Source organism: Molothrus ater, chromosome 6, assembly GCF_012460135.2.
Source record: "Molothrus ater isolate BHLD 08-10-18 breed brown headed cowbird chromosome 6, BPBGC_Mater_1.1, whole genome shotgun sequence".
Lineage (NCBI taxonomy): Eukaryota > Metazoa > Chordata > Aves > Passeriformes > Icteridae > Molothrus > Molothrus ater.
This window is the reverse complement of record NC_050483.2, coordinates 32891994-32900613: the sequence shown is the minus strand read 5'-3', so window position 1 is coordinate 32900613 and position 8620 is coordinate 32891994.

Below are 8620 nucleotides of genomic sequence, written 5' to 3'. Positions count from 1 at the left end.
GAAAATTTTATAATCAAGTTTTTATCTTTAGCATATATTGTGATTAACAGTCCGCAGCTATGAAAGGAAGTTAAGACATTTTAACCACTGCACAAAAGCTTTATTTCTTCAGTTTCTACAGAGGCTAAGATATAAACCTTAATATTAGAAACCTTCTTTTGGACATAATTTATTTAAAAAATACCCCTAGATTTTCTACAGAATGGTTATAACTGCCTATATAAACTGATGTGATGGAGTCAAGACCTTGAAAATCTGACCTGTCAAGTCCACCTCTCAGCCACTCTCTGTCTGAAGTTGGTATCATAGATTCACTAGCATTTATCTGTTGCAAATATTTATAGTATTGCAATATTTATTAATACTTGACCCTGCAAAGCCACCACATTTGTCTCACCTATTGCTTCTATTGGCTGACAGACTGCTGGTTTCAGGTGTGAACAAGCAGGTAATCAGCAAGAGAGGAGCAGCTGGGAAGCTCTATAGAAACTGTGAGAGTGTGGGAGTTTGGAGGTTATTTGTACTGCAGTATGTTCTCGCTATTTTTTCTCTCTGACATCAGTTTAATGTCAAGTTTCATTGTTTCTGTACAGGGAGGCCAGTTTTCAGCTCTCTGTCAAAGATAAATTATGCAAAATTCTGCAAAGAATGTGATGTTTACTGCTGGAAAAATTGCTGAAGGTCTTGTGACATATAAGCTGAGACATCCTGGAACAAGACACACCCATGGCTATAACAGAAAAAGAGACTTGACAAAATATATTTGAAACTTTATATGTGGGATGATAGCTTGTTCAAATATTTTTTTACAAGTGGAATTGAGGCAGGAAGTATTGTAATATCTTTTCTGAGGAAGTGGATGGTCAAAATCTCAATTTAGAGTCTCAGTATTTCCAAAGGTTGACCAGGACATGTAAGCTCAGGCTCTGGCTGACGCTTTCATGAAAAACAACCAATCTTATCCACCTCCTTTGTGACTTTCTTACCCTCAATTTTTTCCTTATTCCAGGATCTAATAGTGATACTTGGTCTTGGGTTCTAAAATAATAGCCTAAAGAGTACATATTCCTTTAGTGCAATGAAATGGGCACTTAATAGGCTGTGTTGGCCAAAACCCACATTGTTATTAAATATTAATATAAAATAGCTGGTTCTATTCTGATGTTCAATTAATCTGTTAATAGTTCTGAAATTAGCTGGTTGGTCTGTTTTGCAAACAAGACATGTATTTTCATTATTTTCATCAAAATCCAATTAAATTCTCCACTTAAAAAAATATTTACTTAAGTATTGTCTATGACTTAATTCCAAGGCTGAAAACAAATGGCAATATTTAAAAAAAAACCCAATCTCTGTATTTCTCTTACTTCCAGAGCCTTTCTTTATCTTCTAGCTCTTTTTTTTTTTAAGCTATAGAATATATTTATGTGTAACAGAAAGCCATGATAGTAAAAAAAACAGAAAACCATGATAGTAAAAAACTGCTGTCTGAGAAAACAAAGAACAATTAATGAAGAAAAAAAATCTACAATGGAATGCCTGTTATTTTCCCTTAAGTGATACATTAGGTACAGGAAATCACATTACAATTTGATGTATGTGTCACTTTAAGAGTGATTCTTGGGTTGTGAAGGTACCTTTGTGTCGTATGATGTAAGTACTTTTATTGAGTAGGTAAATGTGTAATAGCTAAAAGCCTCATAAATCAGGTAAATGTTCTCCCAATTTATAGAGAATATTTGATCTGGGAACATTACCATCTAGTGAGCTTCTGAGAAAAAGAGAAGACATGAAGAGTGATGGAGATGGATATCTCAGATTATTTTTTGGATATATGATATCTGGGGCTGCCTCTCCGTTTCTTGCATCTTTTGTACTCATTAACACCTGTGCAAGTGTAATGTACTACCAAATTAAGGTTTTCTGCTTACTTACTTTAGCACTTTTATAGCTGCCTCCCATATAGTAGAGTCACACAGAATGAAACACAGGATAGGTTTTCAGTCCTATGATCTTTCTCTATTAAACAACTGTAGCAGTGAACAAACCATGTTTGAGAAATTCATCTAGCCATTGTTTTCAGCATTTCAGTCCACCCCTATTAAAGCAAATAAGTAACATTTTTCTAATTTCAAGTACAAATGACTAATATTCAGTCTGTCTCTGCATATCAGTTCTTAGTGGAACAATGGGGGACTTTCAAAACCTGTATTTATAAATACATATATAAATATATATATATATATATATAAACTAGATATAAAAGAAACAATATCACATGGATTCACTTTGACTCTCCTTTACAGGATTCTTTATATAGTACTTAGCAAGTACATTAAAAGTATTTCATATTTGGCAGCATCTGTCAGTAGTATTATAATCTGTACACTATGATGAGTGCATGTATTGACTGAAGCTGAACTTTTGAACCTGTTGCAACATCAGACAGCAAATAATTGTTATTTATTTGCCATATTGCAGTTATAAAATTAAATAACTATTTTCTGTGGTTACTCAAGAGCAGGTGTTGAACAAGCCTCTGATTGTTAAATGGATACTTCAACATATTTTGAAACTGTGATTTGTGAGGGCTCTGATGCTTTGAGGCATTACTTGTTGGATTGTTCACCTATTCATATTTTATACAGCTGAATACCTTCCACTTTAAGTCTCATCAGAGGCCTTTAAAAACCTTGTTTCACACAAAGTCATTTTTCATCAGGCAAGTATGGAAGCAGTGACAGTCTAAAGTTTCTTTTTCTTTTCCTTTCTGAGCCACACAAGTGGTACATAAGGCATCAGTCCTTGGAAACATGACCTACTGCAGGATTTATTGTCTGTGTGAAATGGTTAAAATTTCTCCTATTAAATGCAATTGTCTTTGGATGTATTATCCTTTCTGGACTCTTCCCTATAATTTAGGACTGACACATTGAATTTTTGGGGAGTTAAGAGCAAAAGATTGTCTGACACACAGCTTCCTGATTAAAAAAACAGTGCATGAAGTATCTTACCTTAGAATGTCCAAAGTTATTATTCCCACAAAAGAAGTTTAAAAAAAAAAGTGGGTCATTTGATATCTCTGTCCAGGAAGAACACAAAGCAAGAAAAATATGCTAATCTTAACAGAGTTATAAGAATAGAGGCATCTTCTCTTCCTGATGCAGCTCTTTTGGGTTGAGGGACTGCTGTTCACTTGAGCTGTTTGGTGCAAAGACCATTTGGTGCACGCCTGACTCTGCTGTAGGATAGGCTGGCTCGAGCGTCAGCAGGCACACAAGGTTACAGAATGTTTCTGGCTTTCTTTGCAAACTCTGTCTCTAGGCTCTAGCCCATTCTTAAGAATTACATCCAGGCTGGTAATGTGGCACCCCAAGATGTATTTCTATATGCCATCCCACTCGAATTCTACCTGACCACTTTACTGGCTCTGAATGACACTTCAGTTCAATCTGTACTGGTATATGATCTGCTTAGCAAGATCTATAAAACACTAACAATGTTAGCATTTTCTGTTGAAGAATGGTCCTGTTCAATTATCCTAATAATTCCTCTTTGATCTTAACCTCTCTAGGAAATAGAGCTCATACAATGTGCCTTAATTCTAGCTTTCCCTCCTCCAGAGCATAACCCAACTCTTTAAATTATATTTTTCCCTAAGCTTTTTCATGTTAAAATATACCTTCCTAAAACCTAAACCTCTTTTCCAGCCCTATTTAGCCAAACCAAACTGTCATTTTTTTTCTCAAGAGATTTCCTTCACTTGCTGAAACACACACACAGTGAAAACCGCAAAAATTTTCTAAAAGAAAGTAAAGGCTTAGATGTTCAAAGTTTATAAAATTGGGAAATAAAAGGCCAAACATGTCTGCCTCTATAAATATGGTGTCAATTTCTAGAACTGCGATCAATATAAAATTTCCCTCAAAATCAAATAAATATCCATGGCAGGATAGTCAAATGGAAAAAAAATTTCTAGGTCATGTTGCTGTTTTTCTTTGTTCTACGTAGTCCTGATGAAAAAATCTCAAACACTTGTAAAAAAATGTAAAATGCTGAAATGAAGACTAATAACTGCAACTGTCATGGTGATGCCAGCTATAAAGAGTGCTAGTGTGATTCTTCTAATCTAGAAATGAGCTTAATCATAGTATAGCTGTTTTGTCATCAGCCTGCTGTCGAGATAAATAATCTTCCTCTACTGTATCTACATGACAAATGTCAGTCAAAGCAAGATGGAATCTTTTGAAGGGAAATTGTAATCTATAAAATATATATCATTGAGAAAGGATTGATTTGAACATCAAATGAAACTATTTGGCTTTGTACTGAAACACAGTAAATTTTTTCTAAGGCTTCAGCAGATACTCTTGGGCAGATTCTCTTGGGCAGTCTTATATAACTGAGGAACCTGAAGTTCTAGAAATTACTATATGATTGGCCAATATAAAAGAAAAGATCATGCTTAGAGAAAAATTGTAGCTCTTTGTTCTTGCATTTATGTCTTAGTTATGCTGAGGGGTCCTCATCCAACTTCCAGTGAAATCAATGAGAGCTGGAAAAGGCCATCATAGCATAAACCTTGTGCCTGCAGGTTTTTTCATCTTGATGTAAAAAGAATAGGCGTATGGCTTTGAACATGTGAGGGAAAAAACTGCTGCTTCAGGAAAGGACTATGGGGATATTTTTCTAAGATATAAAAGGAGGTAGGCACCTAACTGACTTGTGCCTTTGAAAATACTTGACTTACCATCTAATAAAGCAATATTACCAAACAGAAGTATAGATTCTTCTTGGTAAGCTGATCTTGAATAAAAGCTCTATTATTTCTTTCACTAATAATTCTTTGCCTATTTTTAGGATTATTTTTAATTTGTAGCACTTATTAAGTGTTCAGTCCTGTTAGAAATCCTTTTTTTTTTAAAGCCATTCTTATCTTAACTAAAGATAGGAACCACACTAAATAAATGAAAAAAAGGAAGAGAATGCTTCAATTGACTGTGGCAACTTCAAGGGCAACAGAACACCTAGCATAGCACACAAAAATGCTGTGGTAGCTTCCTCAATTCGCCTCAGACATAACACATGGACAGTTTTTCTCCTTGTATACATGATTCCTTAGATAATAAATGGAGGCACATAAGCATTAAAATAGTTTTGTATTTTTCATATCACTATTACTATGGTCCTATTAAAGTCACCTATCTAGAAAAGGTTTAATTACTTTCAAAGACACTAAAAAACTGCATCTATAATAAACATATTTCAGAAGACTTCCACTTTGCAAGTAAATCCATTAATGCAAATTAGTATAACTGGTTTGTGCAAAGGTTTACAGTTTTCAAAAAGAAATTGATTTCTCTAATCTTCACATAAAGATGTTGATAATGAATTCTGACATACTGTCTGCTTTTGTAGATAAAGCCATCAAGCAATTCTGTTTAGATTCAAGAAAAATAACATTACAAGGCTTCTAGATTATACATGGATTGAAAAATCTTACTTCAGTTTTGAGGAAAGCATCTAAGTTGGAAAAAATAACTAGCTTTTAAATTGGCATTTGCAAGAACCAACATCTAAAGATATAAATGAAACATTAAGAAGAAACTGAATTTTTTGATAATTCCAAGTTATTTGGACCCAAGAAAGGCTGATCAGCTCCATACAGAAAAGATTGTTTGGAACTTACAAATCTGAATTCTATTGTCTGCATTAAATTTTTCTTCCTAAGGTCAAGCTTACTGGTCACAAGTCATCTATTTGCTGAGGTACCTTCAAACCATTCACATGATTTCTTCCAGCTATATACATGAAAACTAATGTGCACACGCCTGTGCCTCTTGGCTGAATAAAGTGCCTCTCTATATTTTGGTGACATTTCTGCATTCACCTTTCAGGAAGCAAATGATCACAAAATATGGAAGGCAAACTCTGGCTCTGATTCCTTGTAGATCACTTTTACACAGATGCATTTCTATTGCATCAACAGAAATGCTTAATAACTTTCAGCAAATTTTTTTGATTGTGTCATGAGGGTCTGGGTTTTTTTTTTTTGTTTTTGTTTTTTTTTTTGTTTAGTTTTTGGGGTGTTTTGTTGTTAATTAGAGGTAGATTGGTGGTAAAACAACGCAGCTAGGACACTTAGTTGGCTGCATATATGTACGTGGTTACTTAACATGAAAGTATTTCTTTATGTAAATGAACCTTGAGATTTTAGGATGAGTGCTGAAAATCAGGCAGTATTTTCTACTCAGCCTTTTTCACCAGTACTTAGGTGGTCCTGCAATCACTGAGGAAGGGACCTTGAAAGCAACTGTCCTGAATGTCATTTGAAAACTCCTATTGGATGTGGTCCATCACGTGTTTAGCACGCTAACAGTTCTGGCAGGAATGAGTTCAATGAGCAATGCTTTTGTTTGTTTTTGACACAGCATTTATGCTATTCCAACTCCAGGGAAAACATGGATTAGCATCCAAATTGCATTTGATTCACAACTGCAATACTGTCCTCCTTATTCTGAAAATTATCTAGTGACAGCAACTCCATCTTGTCTGAAAATATCACATATTACTCATCAAAAGATGGAAAATTACATATAATGATATATTCTTAGCTCATCACAGAGAATTCTTTCCCCATTTCATAGCAGATCATAAAAGCAAAAAAATTTCTAGACTTCTGTGACTTAGGTTTTTTCTAATATGCTCTCAAGAAGCTATATAACAGAAATAAAACACTGGCATCTACTAACTATCTGTTCCTTAAGGATTTTATTTTTCTAAATAAATAAAAGTGAGAATGCAAATTCTCTCTGGAGAATGTAAAGACCTTGCACGATCTGAACCAGCTTCTAAATTTTCACTTGCAATGTTCACAAGAGTAACACCTATAGTCACATAGACAAACAACTGTCTTACTATTTGATATATCCATTTATAGATTTTCAGTCTGTAAATCTAGCAGCTACAGTGAAGATGTAGTTGTGACTGTTAGACTTCAAGTAATTTTTAATCTATTTCTATCACCTTTCTCCTTTACTTCTCAGCTGCTTTAAACAATAGATTTTCTCAGTTCCTCCATTTTTTAAACTACCTAGATGTAGCAAAATAGTAGAATTACTAGTTTTTTCTTATTACCTCATACTGTCTGTCATATGTTATTATACTCTCCTTCGGCCCTGACATCTACTTTGTAGCCCATGTTAATGAAAATGACAATCGACCCAAGTCCTCTTTTCTTGCTTCAGCAGTCCTACAGGGGAAAATAGTTCTTCAGAATAGAAGGCAAAAAAATAAAACAACAGGAAAACCTTCAGATTCACTATGAAATAAATGGATTTAAAATCACTCATAGACAAACAAAATACTTTTACCTACTATTTTTTTTTAATTTATACCACAGACTGGTCAGATAATGCGGTTCTCTGACAACAGCAGCCCTGAAGAATAATTTTAACATGCAATCTTCCATAAATGATATCAAGCAGTGAAAGCCAACCTACATCTGCCAACACAGGGAACCAAAGGCAATTCCCCACCAGAGGACCCAGCATTCCTGTGCTCTGACTCAAAATGCCTGAAATGCCACCCAGTTCACTATACTTGCAAACTTGCTTTCCTAGCATGTTCTTTGGCATTTTTAAACAGGTCTTTTGTCTTTCTTCACCCTGAGTCTTTTAGGTCATTGCAAATTCTCTCAAAAAATTAGAGGAACATCAAAAGAGGTTGACTTATATAATGAATGAGTCCCTCTGAAAACCCATACTAACATGGTTTAGTGAGTTCTGGCTATAGTTTATGTCACTTCAATTACTTTGGGGGGAAAAAAGCCAGTTTACTTCATAGAACCTGGGTTTCAAGGCATAAATGCTGACTTTCTTAAACGTTGCTTTTTGTATTGCCTGACATTGTTTTCAATAAATACTTTTCTGTTTACTCTGTTCAGCAAGTAAAAAGACCTTAATATTGATGAAATAGCATGCTTAGTTATGACACGTTATGGTTATAAAACAATTTTGGAATATTTCATTATTTCATGGCAGGACTAACTTTTTTTCTTTTGCTGTGTTTGTCATTTCCAACTTTAAGCTCAGACTTAAAACACAGATAAAGCTACAACATTGAATGTGCACCAGTAGCTGGTTCCAAGTACCTCCTCTGTAGCCTTTATTATCAACAGCATTACACAGATTGCTACTGTGATAACACCTCAAGCTCTTGTTCCAAATGGTCATATGAAAAGATTTTGCTCACTTTATTTGTGGTTGAGGACAAAGAATAGAAAGAAGAAAATTGTACAGTCGCCCTTATTCATATGAGTTGTAGAGAGAGACTAGTAGCTACTTTATGTTTCTGCTTCCTCTGTATTAAATTCTAAGAGCAGCCAACATGAGATGTCAGAGAAAAAGACCTAAATATCTCCCTTTTTATAGTCTTGTTTAAAAGACTGACCACAACTCATGCTTCTCCTGTGTTTTGTACATGTGTCTCAGTATGAATTGCTTCCGTGGAGAGGACAATGCCAGTCTGTGGCATCTTCACTTTAATAGTGAAGACTGTCAAGCCATTTGTTCTGTTCTTGTGATTTGGGCAGCATGGCTCCCACCATGTGTGTGGTGTG